Genomic DNA, 24819 nt, shown 5'->3' on the forward strand with positions numbered 1-24819 from the left:
CCTTTTGGTAAAAATTCAGTACCTATGAACTACGTCTACTTAACACTGAAAGTGTGATAAGAGACCTTGGGACACAGGTGGACAGTAGTCTCTCCTTTGATAATCACATCGCCACAGTAGTCAGGAAATCCTTCTATGTGGCACACCTCATCACAAAAGGTTTCTCATCCAGGAAAAAAGAGGTCATTGTTCCCCTCTACTCGTCACTCATTAGACCCATTATAGAGTACAATGCCCGTTTTGGTATGTACCTCACAAGACATCTACAACTGGAAAGGCCACTGAAATACCTCACAAAGAGGATTACCGGCCTCAAAGAGATGCCCTATGCAGACTGTCTCAAAAAACTGCAGCTTTACTCCGTTGCATATCGCCTACTCAGAGGCGGTCTCTGCCTAACACACAAAGCTATGTCAAACCCAGAGCTTTTAGACATGCTCCACTTAAAGAAATCCCAATCCCTACGAGCTACACGCTCTAGGGACCTAAACCTCGTCACCACAATAAACGGAACAGGCTGGAGGGATAGATTCCTGTCCCAGAGATTTCCCATACTCTGGAACAAACTACCTGTCTATATCAAACAAAGCTCCTCATTAGCACTGTTCAAGAAAAATCTTGATGATTGGATGGGAGATGGGAAATTCACCCCGGGGATCACTTCTGTGGCTCTGCTCGACAGTGGCACAGGAAGATAATTTTCTTGGTTGGCGAATGTCAGGGTACCTTTGGCTAGGCTTATATAGGCCCTAGGGCCAATAGCCTAGTACCTACCTATGAACCTGTTATCATGGTTTAGAATTGAAATGGGCCTATAACGAAGCTGCATCTGATGGGTCTTTACCATCTTTAGCTATTAGTCACCACCGTTTTCTTCCAATGTGTTTTTGCTTTTCCTGCTTTTAAAATGCTGTTAAACAAAAACTTCCAGATCTTTATCACTTACTGCCCTCTTGGCTTCTAAACTTCCACAAGATTACTATCTGTTTCTATAGACTTTCCAGTAGATTGGTTATACATCACCATTTTTATCTCATCTCCCCCTTTCCTAACTTTTATTAATTGAGCCACATCTACTTTTAACCTTGGCATACTTAAGCTTCCATAATCATGTCCATTTGTACTTTTTCTTGATTTCCACTTTTCTTTACTTTACATGGATTTTCATGAAGTTTCCAAAATATTTATAATACCTGTACAGGATTTCTGGTTATTTTTCTTGTAAACTTCCTAAGCTTGACAACAACCTTTTCTACTTTCTGATGCTTCAACTGTTGTACTAAAAGCTTTAATATTCTGGAGTTATTAAAAAAAAAAAAAGTTGCTTAATAGCAGTCTTTCTAAACTTGTACATATTATTGAATGTCCCTTAATTTCAGTTTAGCACTCAACAGTAGCATCTCTTTTTCTGTGAGATTCTTCTTATTCTGCAGTACTTCAACTTTGTCAGTCCTTCTTAATAATTCTTGTTACTTCTTAAATTGCTTTCTTTTATTTCTACCCTGTTTGTAAACTCCAGTTTAATTTTATCCCACTCCCTAGCTGTAGTTTCAGAAGTAATTATCTACCCTAATAACGCCCTATAATTTATTTATCCCCCTTCCAGTACCTTTACCTCACCACTCTATCTTCTGGTGTTTCATCACCAGGCAAAACAGTTCCTTAACTCACTAGCTGAATCACAGATAATGATGTACTCCTCTTTACTACCCCTCTTGTTCGCACCATGCCTCCTTACCTTGTATGAAAACCAGTTTCTCACGGGATTTCAGGTCCCAAAAGGCCATAGTATCACCCCAGCTGTAAATCCTCCCACCTTCAGTCATACTTACAGTACCAGATCCTATCCAACATCTTGTTCAGTGTATCAACATCTCAACCCCAGGCACATTAGCTCTAGATCCAAATACTACTACAAACTAATAAACAAATTCCTGAAGTTCATCACCAAGTATAGACTCAACCTAATACTTGGGGGTGATATTCACCCCAACCCTGGCCCACCCACTTAAGATACACATACACCCTCTATTTGCAATCTAAGCTACAAACCTACAGTTAGTAGGCCGACTCTCTCCTAGCCTGTCATCTCAATATTAGAAGTATTAATAACAAGGTACATGAATTGCATGCACTTCTGGATGTCCACTCCCCTGAGATTCTCTGTTTATCTGAAACCTGGGTAAAACCTAACACTAAAGACAATGAAGTATTACCACCTGGGTATAACATACACAGGCTGGATCGTGCTTCGAGGAAAGGGGGTGGGGTTAGCTGTACTCTATAAATCTGAGTTGAATGTCACCATAGATGTAATACAACCACCTCAGATTAATGACTCAGAGATTCCTGCCACCAAATTGCAACTTAATAAAAATAAATGCATTAATATCATCTGTATGTACATTCCCCCAGGTAACAATATATCTACACTTGAAGATATCCTGCACTGGCTATCATGTCATTACCCCCAAGAAACCCTACTACTTGGAGACTTTAACATAGACTGGGGCACCTGTTCCTCAGAATCCCCAACCACCCATATTAACTTGCCTGCATTTACACAAATTATATCCACCCCTACCAGGATAGGTAAACCCAACCAAAAAGAAAGCATACTTGACTGGGTACTCATAAATAGTCACCCCCAACTGTACACCTCTGGTACCCTCCTTGATGGCCTAAGCGATCACCTTCTCGCATATGTAATTAAGCACAAAGCCATTAATTCCCAACAACCCTTACTCAGAAAGGTTCGAAACAATAAAAACTTTGACCCTGCCAAATTCCAGCAAGAACTAAACTCATGTAATTGGTCTATTCTAAAACACCTCCCCTTAGAGGAGCAGTAGCATACTTAAACAACAAATTCCTTGAGATCCTTGATTTGCATGCACCTGTTCGTTCAAAGAGAACCAAGGCAAAAACTGCGCCATGGCTTTCTAAAGAGTCTAAACTCAAAATTACCCTTAAAAACAAAGCATGTGCTTTATGGCGTTCTTCTAAAGACCCCCAAGATCACATTAAATACAGGCAATCCAGGAACAAAACCAAAAAATCAGCTTTACAAGACAAAAAACAATACTACTGTTATTTACAGACAGTAAATCAAAATAACCCTCAGAAGTTTTGGGCAGGTTTAAATAATCTACTACATCCTGGACAAACTTCAACCCCAATCCCTGCTGCTACTATTGGTAAAACCCCTGAAGATGTTTCTGACAGTTTTAACCGATTCTTTACTGAGACAGTTCAAGCCCTAACTAGCCAACTACCTCCTAGCTCCCCTGGTCTTGAAAGTAGCACCCCTAGAAACCTACTCGCATTCAGCTTCCAACCAGTTGCCACTTCACTTATCCATACCTTGATCAAAAAATTAAAACCCACTACACTTTCTGCTGATCAACTCCCTGCCGAGTACCTACAAAAATCAGCTAATGCTGTTGTTTACCCCGTCTCAGTACTAATCAATCGAACCATAGTAGAAGCTAAAATTCCCACCATCTGGAAAATATCCTATGTAATCCCACTTTACAAAGGAGGCAGCTCTACTGAATTTTCCAATTATAGGCCAATAGCTATACTCTCTCCACTTGCAAAGATTATGGAAAAATTTATTCATAGACAACTCATGCACCACCTAATCCAGAATCACCTTATGGCAGACACTCAGCATGGCTTCCGTCCTCATCACAGCGCTACTTCAGCCCTCCTAGCCTTTACCAACACCATAAACCATAATCGCAACAATAATTATATATCCTCAGCCCTCTTCTTGGATCTTTCCAAGGCATTCGATATGGTTGATCACCAACTTTTAATCCACACCCTGCAAACATTCTGTCTAGATTCTAGAGCCCTTCAGTGGTTTCAATCCTACCTGAATGGTCGACAGCAAGCTGTCCTCTGGCCGAACACACTCTCTAACCTTCTACCTAACACCCTTGGAGTGCCACAAGGCTCTATACTAGGGCCCTTGCTGTTCTCCATCTTCATTAACGACCTTTATACTGTCATCCCAAACGTCAGCTGTATCCAGTATGCTGATGACTCTAGTTTGTTCAGCCACATCTCCAATAGAGTTATGGTCAACTACCCAGACCACCTTTAGTACAATAGAAAACTGGCTTTCTGAATGTCGTCTAATCCTAAATCCCATAAAACTAAAATGCTGTTATTTTCACCGACACGTAGGTCTACCGCTTTCACCTTTACCATAAATTCAAATGATGGCACAATAATCTCCCCTGACCCCTCTACAAAACTATTAGGTGGTGTCCTAGACAATAATCTAAAATTCGACCTACATGTTAACCAAACTGTCAAAACCATCAATAAAAAACTAGGGTCACTTTACAGAATAAAAGCCTTCCTAACCCCTCCAGCTAAAATTGCCATAACTCGCTCTCACCTTCTTTCAACCCTTCTGTATGCATCCCCTCTACTCTCGAATTTAAACAAGACTGTCCTTAAACTCTCAATTTGCTACAACCACATTGCCAGGTTTGCCACTGGGCTGCCTTTTAGGACACATCATTGCATCAATCTAAATAAGCTTGGGTGGCTTGAACTACCCAGCCTAATCCAGTATAACCAACTGATTATGACCTATAAAATCTTCTATAATCTGGGCAATACTCCTGCACTTAATAATATTATCACCCCCTATAACAATCCTAGACCGCCTCAATCCTCTAACAAACTACTAATTCAGACTAGCAAAATAAATAACACAACCGGTGACTCTCTCTTTGCAAACTCTGTAAGTAGATCCTGGAACTCTCTTTCAGTTGATATTACCTTACTTTCCACCTTAGGTCAATTTAAAACTAGACTCAAACAGCATTTGTCACTTAACTGGCTATGTCAGTGTATCAAGCCTGGCTAACTCTCTCTATAATGTGTAAAAATCTGTTAACCAGTTTATTGTGTAATTTAATTTAATCCTGACTTGCGCTCAGGATTAACTCTAACCTGTGGAACTTGTTTAACTTGCTTACTTATGTAATCTCTGTAAATAGTTTGTAATATGTAATGCTGGTATTATGTAATGCTGTATCTGCTTTCCCTTGGAGCTTTTCTCCCCGGGCCTCTGCTGAAAATGGACATGCATCCAGTCGGACTGTCCCGGTCAAAAAATGTAAATTAAATAAATAAATAAAAATGCACTGTTTGTCGTGAAATATAATTTCTGTCTAGCCTAGCCCAGTTTTTTTACTTGGGAAAGAATTCACATATTATTCCTCAAACTGTTGCTACTGAATTCACATCTTGCATATCAAGTATTTTCATAAATTTCTTCAGAAGTTGACCCTTTATTGTTCTTTTTCCTCTTCTACACCCCCCTCGATACATCCAAACTGTTGGAAATGAAATTTTAGTCCCTACCTTTAAGTAATATTTCCTGCTGAAAGCTGATTACTTCTCCCAGAATTTTCTTAAGCAACAATGTAGCAGTTTTAAGTGGAATATAAATTCATGCCAATGTAAATCTCCTTCCTTAGTACTTTAAATCTCCCATTAGTATCTTTTTCCATTTTCTTTCATTGTTGGAGCTCAATTAATGTTAAGTACTGACCCTTTTTTGTCCCAAAATATCCTGCTGAATAATTATCCTGAAATCCTTTCTTTATCAAATTCACATACTCAGTTCTTCGTAAATGTGTCTCCTGTAGCATAGCTGTTTGCACTCAGCATGCATCTGTGAGACCATTCACATTTAAAGATATGGAAAGTGTCATTATGATAAGAAGTTGCTCTTCACACCTATTATGCATGACTGCTTTTTAAAAAATGTAGAGTTCCAGGATTTCTATAACTTGCATACAGTGTTGCTTCTTGTCTTATCCATTTGAAACTGTGTCACAACTTAGACTTTTTGTTTTAATAACAACCCTCAAAAAATAACACACACAACCTATTACCTTAATACATACCCACCAAAACTGTGCATATCTTCAAATAATGAAGTTTAACCCCCCTAATAGAAACATTTGATGATTTCCTTCAAGAATGCAACTGCAGTCCTTACATATGGGTTGTCCTGCCTCAGGCAGCCCTCGGTCGACCAGATTCCAAAGTCTGGGTCCAGCGTCGGCTGATGTCGCCTCCTCCCCGACGTCAGAGCGGCTGGGGTATAAAAGCATTAGCCGACACCATCTTGCCCAGTCTTTCTTGCCGTGCGGTGCCCGAAGCAGAAGCAGTTCGCAAGTGCTGGTCGGTCAGCTCCTGTGTTTTATGTATCCGAAGTCTTCAAAAAGCTAAGTACCCCATTGGGGAACCTTTTCTTGCCTCAGCCGGTCAGAAAAAAATGAAAAAGTTAATAACTGTTTGTCTTGTGGTAAACAAATACCTCATAAGGACTTCCATTCTTACTGCCTCCCCTGCCTTGGCCCAGACCACAACGTCTCGGCCTGTGCTTGCTTCAATAAGCGCACTGTCAGGCGCCGGGCAGAGTTTGCTGAAGACTTTTTTGGCGATAAATACTCTTATACCATGCCGTCGGAACAACTGACACCACATATTTCCAAAAAACGGAAAGACCGGGGCCGACATTCTCTGCCCGTGACTTCCACCGACACAACGCCAAAAACTACCGCGAGTGCATCGGTCTCTTCTGAGGCAGTTGTTCCACCGCTCCGGACCGACGACACCGCTTTACCGATCACTCTGGCCCCGGAGCCTGCGCCGGTTGTTGATTTTCCTCCAGAAACTGAAGCCCAAGATTTACCTGAGACCATACCGGTGGAAAAGGTTACTCCTGCACGTGGGGCAGCTAGTCCCCCTATGTCTATGTCTATCAAGGCCTACACACGTGCTAAGGCTTCCAGCCAGGCTAAGTCTCACCCTCCTAAAGCCTTGCCTCAGCCCACTCCTGATAAACAAATCATGACCTTAGCTGCAGATTTAATTTCCTTAATCAGAGGCTCCCAGGCCCATCCTGACAGAGGTTCTCAGCCACCTTCTGACAAAAGACCCAGGGTTGAGCATACAGACACCCTTTCTTCAGATGAAGCCTCTGGTGACTCTGATCACTCAGATACCCAGGAAGAGTCCTTCCAGGTCTACGAAGATTCTGATGAGGAGGAATCTATTCCATCTGCCTCTCTTCCTGAGGATATTTCTTTTGGGGAAATTCTCCACTCCATGAGGGAGCATTTTCAGTGGCAAGGCCAGGAATTCTCCGACTCCAGGAAACGGCTTTGTACCTTCCTTAAGCATCCCCAACACAGGCCTTTAGCTATCCCTCCAGTGTTAGATGTACTGGATGATGTGTACTCAGATTCGAGTGCTTCTCCTGATTCTCTCCCTCCTGCTCCTGTCAAGCCGGACAGATACTACAGGGTTCCTGAAACTCACAAACATTTCTTTAAGGCCCATTATGTTGATCTAGAAACAATTTCCCAGGGGCCCAAAGGGGTGACCACATCCACGGCCAAAAATCCTTTGCCCTCAGACAGGGAAGCTAGGTCCCTGGGGAGGTGGGGCAAAAAAGTTTATACCTCAACCACACTTGCCATGAGGGCCCTTAATTGCCTTTTTCATATGTTTCAGTATCAGGATTTCTTGATGGATGATTTGCAGAAAAAGTTAGCCTCTCCTGAGCCTTTAGATAGAAAGGCCTTGCAGGATTTGGTCCATAATGCACAGCAGGTTAGCAATCCTTTTCTTCAGTGTGGTTATGATGCATTGGAAGCTTCATGTAGGGCAGCTATGACAGGGGCCGTCATACGTAGACATGCATGGTTGAAAGAACAGGCATTGCTTCTAGATGCACCTCTGGAAAAGCACAAGCTATTTGGTGCTAATGCTCAGGATGTGTTGAAATCAATTGAGGAAAAGGCTAAATCAGTGCAAACAGTCAAGGATTTCCTCCAGGTTCAGCAGGAATTGGCCTTCTAAGAATTGGTCTTTTCCGGACACTGGCAAGTTTCAAAGGGGAAAAAAACAGGTGTGCCCGAGGAAGAGGGCAATAGAGAGGCTCCTACAGGGGACGCCAATGGCAACCGACTAATCAGAGAGGTGGCGCAGGGGCTTTCCCTGCTCCACAGGGACAATCACAATGACTTGACATTCACACCGCCGACCAAGGCTCAAACAGAAGCACCTTTAGGTGGAAAATTATCCTTATTTTCAAAAAATTGGCACACTTTAACAAAGGACAAATGGATTCTGGACATAATAGACCAAGGCTACAGGTTCCACTTCCATACTTTACCAACAAGACAAGGCATGCCCAACCTGCCACAAAATCAAAGGGCAGAGGCATTGGTACAAGTTTCAAAACTGATAAAAATCAAAGCAATAGAAAAGGTACCTCTTCAGGAACAAGGCCAGGGGTTTTACTCAAGACTGTTCCTTGTTCCAAGAAAAGAAAAACAATGGAGACCTATACTGGACTTGTCCGCTCTAAACACTTTTCTCATTGTACCAAAATTCAAAATGCTGACGCTCCAGCAACTCCTTCCCATGCTGGGCAATGGGTCTTGGCTGGTTACTGTGGACCTCAAGGAGGCATACCTGCATGTCCCAATCAGGCAGAGTTGCAGAAGATGCCTCAGATTTCTTGCAGGGTCAAAGCATTATCAATTCTCAGCATTGCCTTTTGGCTTATGTACTGCGCCCAGAGTATTCACGAAATGCCTGGCATCAGTAATTGCACACTGCAGACTCCAGGGGATACAAATATACCCTTACCTGGACGACTGCCTTATGCAAGCGGACAGCAAGCAAGCCTTGACAAAAAACTTGAATTATGTCATTCACTTACTACAGGCTTTGGGATACACAGTCAACTTACAAAAATCAAGACTACTGCCATCCCAGCAAATAATTTTTCTAGGAGCCAAACTAGACACAGAATCACAAATGGCTTACCTCACAGAAGAGAAACAAGAACAATTACCACATTATTTCAAAAGTCTAGCAAAGCTCACCCAGATGACTGCAAGGAAAATCCTGCAGGCCCTGGGTTTCATGGCATCTTGCATTCTACTGGTTCCACTGGCAAGACTACACATGAGAAAATTACAATGGTACCTAAAAAGTTTATGGTCTCAACACAGCCACAACTTAGAAGCAATTATTCCACTCATCCCATTTCTACAAAGGGAATTTCTGTGGTGGGCCCAAGCAAGCCAGTTAAACAAAGGTATGCCTTTCAGAAAACCTCAAACAAGCCAAACCATTACAACAGACGCCTCAGACCATGGATGGGGGGCGCACATGGAGGGCAGATGCATTCAAGAAAAATGGACTCCCCAGGAAGTGCATCTTCACATCAATCAAAAAGAGATGTTAGCAGTAATTCATGCTATCGAGGCCTTCGGAAAATATCTTCAACAAGGTCGTCTGCTAATAAAGACAGACAACACCACTGTTATGTGGTACATAAACAAACAGGGAGGTACTCATTCTTACCCCCTTTGCAGACTAACAATGACTCTTTGGGAAAAATCCCTGAAACTGAACATACAGCTGCAATCCCAGTTTGTTCTGGGCAGGGACAATGTTCTGGCGGACAGTCTAAGCAGAAACATCCTGGACCCCCACGAATGGATGTTGCATCCAGACATTTTTGCACAAATAACTCTTGCATGGGGGAGACCGGACATAGATCTCTTTGCTTCCCACCTCAATCATCATCTGAAAAAGTTCTGCTCGAGGACACACCATCCACAAGCCTGGAGAATAGATGCTCTCTCATTCAGCTGGAACTCTCTAACAATCTATGCATTCCCTCTACCATTAATGACCAAGGTGTTACTGAAGATCAAAGCAGAGCAACCCAAAGGCATCTTAATAGCTCCCGATTGGCCAAGACAGCACTGGTATCCATTACTAAGGAGCATAACTTGCGCCAAGCCGTGGCCCCTGCCTCAATGGCCTCTACTCTTGACTCAGCACAATTACAGGATGGTTCACCCCAACCTTCAAACTCTGCAGCTGACAGCTTGGAGGGTTCCATGATATCTCCCCATATCTCTCTCTTCAAGGAAGTTCAACAGATATTACTGGAAGCACGCAGACCTTCCACCAGAAAGACTTATTCAGCCAAATGGAAGAGATTCAACATCTGGAATATCAACAAGGGACAGGATGCATCAGTAATGAGCATCCCACAGATACTGGAATACTGGGCAGAAATGCTGCATAATGAACTTTCCTATTCTTCCATAAAAATACACGCTTCAGCAATTTCAGCAAAATACAACACATCCTTTGCCAAGACAATTTCTAAGAGGGATAAAGAATATCAAACCTCCCAGAAAATCACCAGTGCCTGCATGGGACCTCAACTTCGTGTTAGAGAAATTAACTCTTCCTCCTTTTGAACCAGCAGCATCTTCAGAATTGCAATTTCTTTCCTGGAAGACAGTTTTCCTGTTGGCAATTACCTCAGCAAGAAGAGTTTCGGAGATACAGGCCCTCATGGCAGTTCCTCCTTTTCTCATTTTTCATCAGGACATGGTTTCTTTAAGAACCAATCCTTCTTTTATGCCAAAAGTGATAACCAGGGTGTCTCTAAATCAAGCAATTCACCTGCCTACCTTCTTCCCCAATCCTCAAAATAAAGGGGAAAGGCTGCTGCACACTCTGGACATACACAGACAACTACGCTACTATTTGGACAGAACAAAGGCCAACAGAAAGTCAGACCAACTTTTTGTAGCATATGCTCCTGCAGTGCAAGGAAAGGCAATTTCCAAACAAACAATTTCAAAATGGATTGGACATTGCATCAGATTTTGTTATTCTTTTCATGGAAAGGGTGTGCCAACCAATATCAGGCCGCACTCCACCAGAGCTATAGCCACCTCCACAGCCTTCCTAAGAGGGGTGGCTACAAAGGACATTCTAGAAGCTGCTACATGGAGCTCCGTGCATACATTTTCCAAACACTACAACCTGCCTTTATATTCCAGATCCCAAGCAGGCTTTGCTTCTGCAGTCCTGCAGGGCATTTTAGCTACACCATCCTTATCTTAGAGCCTACCACCCCCAGCTTGGCTATGGTATTCAACCCATATGTAAGGACTGCAGTTGCATTCTTGAAGGACATAGTACAGTTTTGTACCTACCATAAATGTAGATGTCCGATAGATATGCAACTGCAGTCAGGTTTTCCCTCCCTCCTACCCCTCTGTATTTTGGGTCCACTTCCCTCCTTTTATAATTAGCTGGGGATATCTGTTATGGTGTATCTGTTTATTAGTGTTGTGTGTGTCTGGAATTTTTTATCCAGTCTCTAAATTTAGCCTTCTTTGGAGGGCACCTGGCATCTGGGGCAAGAAACACTGAGAAAGATGGCGTCGGCTGATGCTTTTATACCCCAGCCGCTCTGACGTCGGGGAGGAGGGCGACATCAGCCGACGCCGGACCCAGACTTTGGAATCCGGCCGACCGAGGGCTGCCTGAGGCAGGACAACCCATATGTAAGGACTGCAGTTGCATATCTATCAGACATCTACATTTATGGTAGGTACAAAACTGTACTTTCCATTTTCACACATTACCAAAAAGAAAAGGCATGCCAGACCTGCCACCGAATCAAAGGGCAGAGGCTTTGAAACAAATCTCAAACTTAATGCGAATGAAAGCTATAGAAAAGGTTCCTCTCTCAGAACAAGGCCAAGGATTTTATTCCAGACCATTCCTTGTTCCAAGAAAAGAAAAGCAATGGAGGCCTATTCTCGACTTGTCCGCACTGAAGACTTTTCTCATTGTGCCAAAATTCAAAATGCTGACTCTACAGCAACTCCTTCCCATGCTGGGCAAGGGGTTTTGGCTGGTAACTCTAGACCTCAAGGAGGCATACCTGCATGTCCCTATCAGACAAAGTTGCAGAAGACACCTCAGATTTCTTGCAGGTTCAGAGCATTATCAATTCTCAGCATTGCCCTTTGGCTTATCTACTGCGCCCAGAGTATTCACGAAATGCCTGGAATCAGTAATTGCACACTGCAGACTTCAGGGGATTCAAATATACCCATATCTGGACGACTGCCTTATACAAGCGGACAGTCAACAAACTTTGGTAAAACATTTGAATTATGCCATCCACCTACTTCAGGCCTTGGGATATACAGTCAACATTCACAAGTCAAGACTTGTTCCATCCCAAAGAATAACTTTTCTGGGTGCGAATCTTGACACAACCACCCAAATGGCTTTCCTCACAGAAGAAAAACAAAGTCAACTACCGGATTACTTCAAAAATCTGTCAAGACAAACTCAGCTGACTGCAAGGAAAATCCTGCAGGCCCTGGGTTACATGGCTTCTTGCATTCTTCTGATTCCGGAAGCAAGGCTGCATATGAGGAAACTACAATGGTACCTAAGGAGTTTATGGACTCGGCACAGTCACAGCTTGGAAACTTTGATACCACTCATTCCATGCCTTCAAAAGGAATTTATGTGGTGGGCTCAAGCAAGCCAGTCAAACAGGGGTCTGCCCTTCAGCAAACCAATAGCCAACCAAACCATTACAACGGACGCTTCAGATCACGGATGGGGAGCGCACATGGAGGGCAGATGCATTCAAGGACTATGGTCACAAAAAGAGCTACGCATGCACATAAACCAAAAGGAAATGCTGGCAGTGATGCATGCAATCGAGGCCTTCAAACTCTTTCTGCATCAAGACCATCTGCTGATAAGGACAGACAACACCACAGTTATGTGGTACATAAACAAGCAAGGGGGCACCCATTCCTACCCTCTTTGCAGACTAGCAATGAATCTATGGGAACTTTCCTTGAAATTCAATATAGAGCTACAATCCCAGTTTGTGCCAGGAAAGGACAATATACTGGCGGACAGCTTAAGCAGAAACATCATGGATGCACACGAGTGGATGCTGCACCTAGACATCTTCCTTCAGATAACACAATCATGGGGGAGGCCGGACATAGATCTCTCTGCCTCCCCCCACAATCATCAGCTGAAGAAATTCTGCTCAAGGACATACCACCCACAAGCATGGAAAGTGGACGCCCTCTCTTTCAGCTGGAGAACTCTTAACAGTGTATGCATTTCCACCTCTTCCATTAATGACCAAGGTCTTACTGAAGATCAGGACAGAGCAGCCAAAGGTGATTCTGGTAGCTCCGGACTGGCCAAGACAGCACTGATACCCACTGTTAAAGAGCATGTCACGCACAAAACCATGGCCTCTTCCACAATGGCCACTTCTCCTGACACAGCACAATTACAAACCTCTGCATTCCAACCTGAAAACCTTGCAACTAACAGCCTGGAAAATACCTTGATGTCCTTCATGGATGCATCTGCAGTCATAACAGCTGGGTTGTCCTGTCGTCAGGCAGCCCGTCAGTCGGCCGGATTCCAAAGTCCGGGTCCGGCTTCGGCTGATGTCGCTCTTCATCCGACGTCATCTCTGTTGGACTTGGTATAAAGGCATCAGCCGACGCCATCTTCCTCAGTCTTTCTTGCCGCATACGAAGCAGAAGCTGTTCGCAAGTGCCGGTCGGTCGGATCCAGAGATTTTTGAATACTACTTGAAGACTTCTAAAGCTAAGTACCCCGTTGGGGACTCTTTCTTGCCTCAGCCGATGTCAGAAAAAGTTAATAATTGTTTAACCTGTGGGAAACAAATACCTCATAAAGATTTCCATTCTTACTGTCTGCCTTGTTTAGGCCCAGCAGCAGCCTGTTCGCCTGTGCTTCTTCAACCGACGCTTAGGCGTCGGTCGGAGTTTGCAGAACAGTTTTTCGGTTCTGACTTTGCTTACATTATGTCGCCGGAACCCCGACTACACTTTCTGCCAAAAAAAGAAAAAGACCGACACTGCGGTCCTCGGTTTCGCTGAAACCACTTAAGCAAACATAGTGTCTCGGTTTCGCGAAACCGAAAACTGATCTAGGTACAGCCGAATCTATCTACACTTGAGGCCCCTGCTACAATTCTTGAATCGGCCTCTGAAACTTTACCCACTGACTTATCAGACACCATTCCCCTGGATGTCTCTACCCCAGCACGTGGTGCTGCTAGGCCTCCAGCAGCCATGTCCATTAAGGCCTTCGCCAGGGCTAAAGCAGCCAAGTCTACCAAATCAGTGCCTGTTAAACCACCCTCAGGCCCACTTCCAGTTCTCAAATGCTCACCTTGGCAGAAGATTTGATTTCTTTAATTAGAGGATCTCAACCTCACCCAGACAGGGCCTCTCAGCCCCCAGATAAGAGACCTAGGGCAGAGCCCCCTGAGCCAGTGTCCTCTGATGATTCTGCAGATGAATCAGACATTACTGACCAGCCAGAGGCCCCTTTTTCTAATTTTGAGGATTCTGATGCTGAAGAATCCATTCCAGCTGCTTCCCCTCCTGAAGAATTCTCCTTTGGGGAAACCTTGCATGCCATGAGAGCAGTTCCAATGGCAGCAACAAGAATTCTCAGATTCGAAAAAGACTTAGAACCTTTCTGCACCTTCCACAGCACAGGGCCCTTAGCTATACCTCCTGTTCTTTCTGTGGTAGATGACTCTTTAATGATGTCTGCTCTGCTCCAGACTCATTACCCCAGCCCCTGCCAAACCAGACAGATTTTACAGGGTGCCTGACACTCATCACCACCTTTACAAGGCCCCCTTGCAGACCCAGAAACTATATCCCAGGGTCCCAAGGCAGTTGTCTGACCATAGCTAAAAACCCTACTCCTTCTGAAAGGGAAGCAAGGTCATTAGACAGATGGGGTAAAAAAGTATACACTTCAGCTACTCTCTCAGCTAGAGCTTTAAACTGCCAGTTTCACATGATACAATTCCAAGAGTTTATGCTTGATCAGTTAACTAAAAAATTAACCACTGATGAAGCTCATGACAAGAAATATGTATTAGAAATGGTAAATAACATACAACAGGTTAGTAACCATTCCTTAAAATGTGGCTATGATGCACTGGAGGCTTCATTTAGATCAGCCATGACTGGCACAGTGATAAGAAGGCATGCATGGCTAAAGGAGCAAGCTCTACCAGATCATGTTAAAGCTAAATTGTTAGATGCTCCTATGGATAAGACAAGTTTGTTTGGTGCACCTGCCCAGCAGGTTATGAAGAAAATGGAAGAAAAGGCAAAATCAGTTCAAACTGTTAAAGATTTCCTGCAGGTTCAACCCCCAAGGTTTAGCAGGAACTGGCCTGCCAAGAATTGGTCCTTTCCTGACTCCACAAGATTTCAAAGGGGCAGGAATAGACGTTCCAGAGGCAGAAACCAAACCAGAGGAAGTGCCTACAGAGGACGACAGTGGCAAGGTAACAACAAAGGCACAGACACAGCCACTGCCACTACTTCAACACAGCCACAGTGACTTACTCCTAAGACCGCCTACCAGGGAGCAAATAGCAGCTCCACTAGGCGGAAGGTTAACTTTATTTGCAAAGAACTGGCACCACATAACAAAAGACAAGTGGATTCTGCAAATTATACATCAAGGTTACCGATTCCACTTCCACACTATACCAGTCAAAAGAGGAATGCCAAATCTACCACCAAATCAAAAAACAGAAGCTTTACAACAGATAATGGAGTTAGCAAACATGAGAGCTGTGGAAAAAGTGCCTGCAGCAGAGCAAGGAAAGGGGTTCTACTCCAGACTGTTCCTAGTTCCAAGAAAGGGAAAAGTTGGAGACCAATTCGACCTGTCCACCTTGAATACATACATCATTGTCCCAAAATTCAAAATGCTGACCCTACAGCAACTTCTTCCCATGCTGGGCAAGGAGTGTTGGCTGGTAACTCTAGATCTCAAGGAGGCATACCTGCACGCCCCTATTCGACCAATCTGCAGAAGATACCTCAGATTTCTTGCAGGATCAGAGCACTATCAATTCTCAGCATTGCCTTTTGGCTTATCTACTGCCCAGAGTATTCACAAAATGCCTGGCATCAGTAATATACTGCAGACTGCAGGAATTCATATTTACCCATACCTGGACGACTGCCTGCTACAAGGGGACAACAAAAGCAAGTTGACAACAGATTTGCAAAGGGTCATTTACTTGCTACAAGCATTGGGATACACAGTCAATCTACAAAAGTCAAGACTGATACCATCCCAAACAAGGACATTCTTGGGAGCGGAATTGGACACAGTGAGACAGATGGCATTCCTAACTACAGAAAAACAAAAAGAACTCCCTCTTTACTTCTTGTCGCTAACAAAGCTAAACAAATTAACAGCAAGAAAAGTTCTACAGGCCTTGGGCTTCATGGCATCATGCATAATTTTGGTTCCATTTGCCAGACTACATATGAGAAAACTACAGTGGTACCGAATTTATGGTCCCAACACAGACACAGCCTCAAACAGAAATCCCACTAATTCCATGCTTAAAACAGGAGTTCCTATGGTGGGCCCAGGCATGCCGGTCCAACCCAGGCCTTCCCTTTCACAGATGTCAAGCAAGCCAGAGCATTACAACAGATGCTTCAGACCTAGGATGGGGGGCCCACATGCTGGACAAATGCGTGCAAGGATTGTGGACTCAGGATCAACTTCACCTGCACATCAACCTAAAAGAAATGCTGGCTGTAAAACTGGCTATCCAAAAGTTCAGACCATTTCTCAAAGAGGGCCAGCTGTTGATTAGGACAGACAACACCACAGTCATGTGGTACATCAACAAACAGGGAGGCACTCATTCATACCCCTATGCAGAATGACTTTGGAACTGTGGACCCTGGCACTCAGCTACAACATCCAGCTGCAAGCAAGATTTGTACCAGGAAAAGAAAATACTCTAGCGGACATTTTAAGCAGGACCACATCAGATGCTCACGAATGGCACCTGCACCGGACATCTTCAGGACCATTACAAAGAAGTGGGAATGCCTCAGATAGATCTATTTGCATCTCCTCACAATCACCAACTCAAAAATTCGCGCAAGGACATTCCACCCACTAGCATGGAAAGTGGATTCGCTCTCCTTCAGCTGGAAGGGCCTAACAGTTTATGCATTCCCACCTCTCCCCTTGATACACAAAGTACTCCTAAAAATAAAGGAGGAACATCCAAGGATAATCCTGATAGCTCCAAACTGGCCAAGAAAACACTGGTATCCACTACTAAGGAGCTTGTCTCGGAACAATATGTGGCCAATACCCCTGATGCCTTTGATGCTAACTCAGAACAACTACAGCACCATACATCCAAACCTGAAAACCTTACAACTGACTGCATGGAACATCACATAGCAGCAGCTAATCAGGAACTTTCCCAAAGAGTTAAAGACATTATTCTTGAAGCACGCAGACCTTCAACAAGAAGGAACTACGCTGGAAAATGGAAAAGGTTTGTCAGTTGGAGTTCGGAAAGAGGAAAAGATGTGTCAAACATAGATATGCCTAACATCCTGGAGTATCTGGCGAACTTCCATTCAGGCCTGTCCTACTCCTCCATCAAGATACATGCATCAGCTATTTCAGCAGAATACAGCTTTGATCCACCTGTTTTTTCACACCCTCTGCTCAGACAATTTCTCAGAGGAATCAAGAATGTAAAACCTCCAAGGAAACCACCATTACCAGCTTGGGACTTAAACTACTAGAAAAGTTGACACTATCACCCTTTGAGCCAGCAGCAACAGCAGACTTACAACACCTGTCATGGAAAACTGCTTTCCTACTGGCAATTACCTCAGCAAGGAGGGTTTCAGAACTACAGGCCTTAATGGCAGTGCAACCCTTCCCAATCTTCCACCAAGATAGAGTATCCATGAGGACTAATCCAACATTTATGCCTAAGGTGGTATCCAGAGTGTCTTTAAACCAGGCAATCCACCTACCTACCTTCTTTCCCAACCCACAAAACAGAGGGGAAAGAATACTGCATACCTTGGATGTACATAGACAGCTACGCTACTACTTGGACAGAACCAAAAGCAGCAGAAAGACTGACCAACTTTTGTGGCCTATGCAACAGGAAGAGAGGGAAAAGCTATTTCCAAACAGACAATCTCCAAATGGATAGGAAATTGCATACGATTCTGTTACTCCTTCCATGGAAAACCAATTCCACAGAACATAAGACCTCATTCTACAAGGGCAACAGCCACTACCACAGCCTTCTTACGAGGAGTGGCTACCAAAGACATTATTGAGGCGGCTACTTGGACCTCCGTGCATACATTTGCCAAGCATTATAATTTGCCTCTATATTCCAGATCCCGGGCAGGGTTTGCCACTGCTGTACTGCAAGGGATCCTAAACACACCATAATCTACCTTTATCCTCCTCCCCCTAGTTGGCTATGCTATTCTACCCAGACTGCAGATGCATCCATGAAGGACATAGTACAGTTTTGTACCTACCATAAATGTAGATGTCGAACTGGATAGCATCTGCAGTCAGGATTACCCTCCCTCCTTCGCCTCTGAGGTACTCCTAGGGTGTTTACCCTCCTAATAGCTAGCTGATGGGGGGGAGTCTTTTATGGTGTATTTGTTTGTATATATGTACATACATGCTTATTTTTGTGGTTACCTCTATCCTTTTGGAAACATTGGCATCTATCCAAAATTTTTAGCCGTCAGGAGGGCTTCTGGCATCTGGGGCAAGAAACACTGAGGAAGATGGCGTCGGCTGATGCCTTTATACCCGAAGTCCAACAGAGATGACGTCGGATGAAGAGCGACATCAGCCGAAGCCGGACCCGGACTTTGGAATCCGGCCGACTGACGGGCTGCCTGACGACAGGACAACCCAGCTGTTATGACTGCAGATGCTATCCAGTTCGGACATCTACATTTATGGTAGGTACAAAACTGTACTATTCCTCCACAGGATAAGCTATCCAAGAGAGTGAAGGATATCATCATGGAAGCTCGCCGGCCTTCCACAAGAAAGGCATATTCAGCAAAATGGAAAATATTTCACACTTGGAGCACCACAAAGGGCCTAGATGTGACAGTGATGAACATGGCACATATCCTGGAATACTTGGCAGAAATGCTCCACAATGGCCTGTCTTACTCTTCCATTAAAATTCATGCTTCAGCAATTTCAGCAGAGTACAATACTGATCCACCTGTCTTCTCTCATCCTCTCCTAAGACAGTTTCTAAGAGGAATTAAAAACATCAATCCTCCAAGGAAACCACCAGTGCCTACTTGGGACCTTAACTTCATGTTGGAAAAACTAACACTGCCTCCCTTTGAACCAGCAGCATCTGCAGAACTACAGTTCCTGTCTTGGAAGACTGCCTTCCTTCTGGCCATAACCTCAGCAAGAAGAGTATCTGAGTTACAGGCCCTCATGGCAGTACAGCCATTTCTTATTTTTCATCAGGACAGAGTCTCATTGAGAATCAATCCTTCATTTATGCCAAAGGTGGTGTCCAGGGTCTCATTAAACCAAACTATTCACCTGCCTACCTTCTTTCCAAACCCACAAAACAAAGGGGAAAAACTTCTGCACACCCTGGACATACACAGACAGTTGCGCTACTACCTGGACAGAACTAAAAGTTACAGAAAAACTGACCAGCTGTTTGTAGCATATGCTGCTGGTGCACAAGGAAAAGCAATTTCCAAACAGACAATTTCAAAATGGATAGGGAATTGCGTTCGTTTTTGTTACTCCTTTCATGGAAAAACTGTGCCAGCTAACATTAGACCTCATTCCACCAGAGCCACAGCCACCTCCACAGCCTTCTTAAGAGGAGTGGCTACCAAGGACATTTTAGAAGCTGCTACATGGAGCTCCATGCATACATTTTCCAAGCATTACAATTTACCTTTATATTCCAGATCCAGAGCAGGCTTTGCTATGGCAGTCCTGCAGGGCATTTTAGCTACACCATCCTTTACATAGATCCTCCACCCCCAGATTGACTATGGTATTCTACCCATATGTGATGACTGCAGATGCATCCTTGAAGGACATAGTACAGTTTTGTACCTACCATAAATGTAGATGTCCGATAGGCATGCATTTGCAGTCAGGTTTACCCTCCCTCCTTCCCCTCTGTGGTATTTATTGGGTACTTCTCCCTCTCATAGCTAGCTGGGGTTATCTATTGTGGTGTATTTGTTTTTTATGTATGTATATATATATATATATATATATATATATATATATATATATATATATATATATATATATATATATATATATATATATATATATATATATATATATATATATATATATGTGCATTTTTGGAATTTATTGCATTTCTCCAAATTTTAGCCTTCCTTAGAGGGCACCTGGCATCTGGGGCAAGAAAAACTGAGGAAGATGGCGTCGGCTGACGCTTTTATACCCCAGGTGCTCTGACGTCGGGGAAAGGGCGACTTCAGCCGACGCCGGACCCAGACTTTGGAATTCAGCCGACCGAGGGCTGCCTGAGGCAGGACAACCCATATGTTATGACTGCAGTTGCATATCTATCGGACATTTACATTTATGGTAGGTACAAAACTGTACTTTTTGTACCTACCATAAATGTAGATGTTCGAGTGCTAATACAGCTGCATTCCAGGTTTCCCTCCCTCCTTCCCCTCTTGGGACAGGCCTAACGGCTAACACCTCCTCATACAACCTGTTTGGGGTATTCTTTTATGGTGTATTTGCTTGCAACTACTGTTTTTTGATTATATTGCATTATTACATAATTTTATGTATTGCCTTCCTTCTGGGGGCACCTGACATCTGGGGCAAGAAAAACTGAAGAAAATGGCGTCGGCTGGATCTTTTATACCCCTGTCGCACTGACGTCAGGAAGGAAGCGACGACAACCGTCGCCGGACCTAGACTTTGGAATTCGGCCGACCGAGGACCCGCCTGACGGCAGGAAAACCCCATCTGTTATGACTGCAGCTGTATTAGCACTCTAACATCTACATTTATGGTAGGTACAAAACTGTACTTTCTTGATACCCAGAGAGGACAAGGCCTGGAGGCCGATACTGGACCTGTCTATTCTGAACACATTCCTGGGTATTCCAAAAATCAAAATGTTGACTTTGCAGCAGCTTCTGCCCATGCTGGGCAAGAATGCCTGGCGTGTGACTTTAGACCTAAAAGAGGCATACCTGCATGTTCCAATCAGATATTCGTGCAGAAGACACCTCAGATTCAAGGCTGGTTCAATGCATTACCAATTCTCTACACTGCCCTTTGGCTTATCTACTGCGCCCAAGGTCTTTACAAAGTGCCTGGCACCAGTAATTGCATTCTGCAGACAAAGAAGAATCCAAATATATCCTTAATTGGACGACTGCCTGATTCAAGTAGAGAACAAGGACATTCTTCTTAAACATCTGGCATTTGGGAAAAGACTTCTAACATGCCTAGGGTACACAGTCAATGAAAATAAATCAAAACTGTTACCATCTCAAGAGATGACATTGCTGGGTGCAAGCTTGAATACAACTGCCCAGATGGTTTATCTGACGCCAGACAAACAAAGGCAACTGACTACCTATTTCACAATGGAAAAAAAAACACAATAAGGCTTCTCCCTCCACTTGGTAGCTAGCTCCATGATGGTCCATTTAGCAGGTATTATATATCCCCTTTCTTGTAGTTGCTGGTATGCAAGCACTACATGTGTATCCCAGGTCCTTCCTTAAATAAAAGCAATTTTTTTAATTCTGTTCAGTTAAAAACGACAAATTGCCTACTTCAAAGTACTGGTTCAAACATTGATAACACTTTCCTCGGAGCAAATTTCTTGTTATAGTAACTTGGCTCAATATGATGAGAAATTACTCATTCATTGGAAGTCACTTCCAGCTACCTTTCTTCCTTGAGTGCAAAATATCCATTCACTGACAACTATATGCTCCTCTTCCTCAGTAGGTACATCCAAAGTTCTAAGTCAATAAATTGCCTGTATACAAAAGCACTAAAGCAAGTTGCAAAAAGTTCCTTACTTGGAAGCCAGCCTGTAACCTGCATACAGCCTGTGTGTAAAATGGGGGGTGGGCAAGTACCAAAGCTCTTCCTTCTTCTAAAGCCAATTGATTCCAATAGGCATCCCATGTTCAAGGACACCGGAATGAATTTCCAAAGTCTAAGACCAACTTCCAGTCGGCATGCTGCCTGTGCACTTAAATTCCAGGATAAATAATTCTTCCTTCCTCTGAAGCCAACTGGAATCAGCAAACTGCCTGTTTACAAAGTCTCTGGAGCAGGTTCCAAAATGTTCCTAGTTCTAAAGCCAACTTCAAATAAGCATGCTGCTTGTGTTCAAAAACAGACTCAGGAACGGATAAGCACTTTCGATTGTAAACCTTCTTCAGATCCTGTGTTTATCTGCTTTGCTCTTCCTTTTATACTGTGTGTATTCTAGGTATTGACCAAGGAGGTATTGTATTCAAATAAGACTCACTGCCTTCATTATTCATTGGTTACTCTTAGTACTTGTATCCAATCTGTCTTTTTATAAAAACTGCCAAATCAGTTTAACTTCCCAAGTTCCTGCAAGTATGTCACTGGTTATTCTATCCTCTTGGGAGGAGTCCATTCTCACATGTTCTTTAGTAGCTGGTTGTGTAGCTTTACTTTCATGTTATTCAGTCCTATTTCTTAGTGGTTTTATGATAGAAGTATATTATCGCCCCCTAAGCCTCCTTTCTTTTAGTACTGGTTTTAAGGGGACTACTGCGTTAAGGCCAGGACTTTGACTGGCACGTAAGTTCATAATCCATTCAATTTCTATTTTTTCAGTTCTGTTGAATAAATCTCCACCTCGTGCTGTAACTGAAACATGAGTTAATATCATAAATTTAAAGCTTTGCCCTGGATTATGCTTTATATGCTGATGCATTCTATCTTGTTGTTGATGTCTCTTAGATGCCGTAAAATGCGTTCTTTGAACTTTGTAAGTTTTGCCCACATAGAACGACATACATCCTTCACAGCTGGCTATATACATATATATATATATATATATATATATATATCAAAAAGACCCAAAGGCGAAGAAGCAAATAGACTGATCCAAATGAGTCCAAATAAAAATGTTGCTGTAGGCCACTTGAATGAAACAATGTCTAAAACACAACTAGTTCATACAGCAAATCGGTTCATACAGCAAATCGGAAGCCAAAAGGTAAGGCACAAACCCTTCAGTTGACTCCCATCAACTCGTACGTCGAAGCAAAAGTCAAATATGTAACATAAACCCTTCGGTTGACTCGCAACAGCTTAGACATACACAAATAGACTCCAAATCGACAAAGCAAAGCTGTATGCAGTACACAAACCCTTCGGTTCAAAATCCAACTTTCATCGATGCAAAGACGCTTGTAATAACTCCAGGACCAATATAAAAGAGTAGAAGAACCTTTAATGATAAGCGCTTTCGCGGTTAACAATACCGCTTCATCAGATAAATTAAAAACAAGATCTGAGCATTTAAGTACTCACCAACTGAATCTTAACAACAATCCATTGGCTCAATAAATTTAAAACCATCCTATAGTTCACTAGTAACTATGAAATCAAGTCCCAGTATGTGGAAGTGATGAAGTCTACAGGAAGTATACCTGGACTCTAAACTCCCTCTAGTGAGCTTAAGGCTAAACTGCATGGCCCCAAAATTACAACAAAGTTGATAACACATACACTATAGCGACGGTAACCATACCGTTCAACATATAATGTAATAAGCATTGTTTCAGGTGCTTAAAATTACCTTGGAATAAACCAACATGTAAGTATACACATTAAAACATAAAAACATAAAAGTACGAGAAAGGAGCTACTTTTACTCGTAACAAGGCATGACCATGTTAAGGCATATCAATATAAAAAGTATCATCCAGAATATACTAAAATAATGATAAATAACTTGCAGGGCTAGGAGAGACCGATGAAGCAATGGTGTCATGTGAGGAAAACAGCATGATGTGAAAGCAATAGCAAACTGGGATGTAACTGATAATGAACATTATGGAGGGAGACTGCCTGAAACGGGCCGGGGTATAGAAATGGTCACAAACCACTTGTAGAATTGAAGGGGTGGTGGAAACAGTATTCGCCAGGCGTGATGAAGCAAAAATACCAAAACAAAATAAACCTAGTGGGATAGTATATCCGCCAAAATGTGAATGCAGGGGCAAGGAATAATAATTATCTAAGGGGTCTACTCTTAAGATGAAGTTTCAATGTTACCATTTCATTCAATCCACTTTCCCTGTGCGCTCCCAGCCTAAATATCCAGCGTAGTTCTGCTTCCTCAGTCCTATTGGTGAGATCACCAATGCGGGGGGAAATAGATTCTAAATGCAATACCTGAAAATGAAAAATATGACCAGTGCCTTCCCTTATCATATGTTTGGCAAGCGCACTGCTATCATCACCCCTGGCCAGACAATAGTAGTGATCCCTAATCCGTTCACGAAGTGAACGGTTAGACTTGCCCACATAGTACCTAAAGCAATGGATGCAGTGGGTAACATATACTATGTTGCGGCTAGTGCAAGTGGCATTGACCCTAAGTTCCCATAGTCTTCCACTGTCCGGATGTTTAAAGAAATGAGACTCATCAATGTAACAACACTGCGGACAAGTTCCGCACTTATTTGTTCTTTCAAAACCTGTATATGTTACATGGTTCGCTGACCTATAACATAGAAGTTGTTTTATATTGGACATATTAGTGTGAACAAACTTTGGGAATGGGCCAACTATACCCCCTATTTTATCATCTGCTGTCAATATATTCCAGTTATCTTGTACTACTTGCTTAACAATTTGCGTATTCCCACAGAATGGTATCACCAAAGGCTCTTGAACAGGCCTGTTTCTCCTAGCCCTCTCATTTCTTGTATTATCTGAGAAAAAAGGTTTGGC

At 43.1% G+C, this 24819-nt stretch overlaps 1 protein-coding gene across 1 annotated transcript in view; it reads left to right on the forward strand.

Moving 5' to 3' along the window:
• The window catches only part of SUPT6H (SPT6 homolog, histone chaperone and transcription elongation factor), a 2620423-nt gene that overhangs the window by 131635 nt on the left and 2463969 nt on the right, over positions 1 to 24819 (forward strand). The window lies entirely within an intron of this gene.

This window comes from Protopterus annectens, chromosome 13.part0 (assembly GCF_019279795.1).
Source record: "Protopterus annectens isolate FY-2018-M chromosome 13.part0, PAN1.0, whole genome shotgun sequence".
NCBI classification, from domain to species: Eukaryota; Metazoa; Chordata; order Ceratodontiformes; family Protopteridae; genus Protopterus; species Protopterus annectens.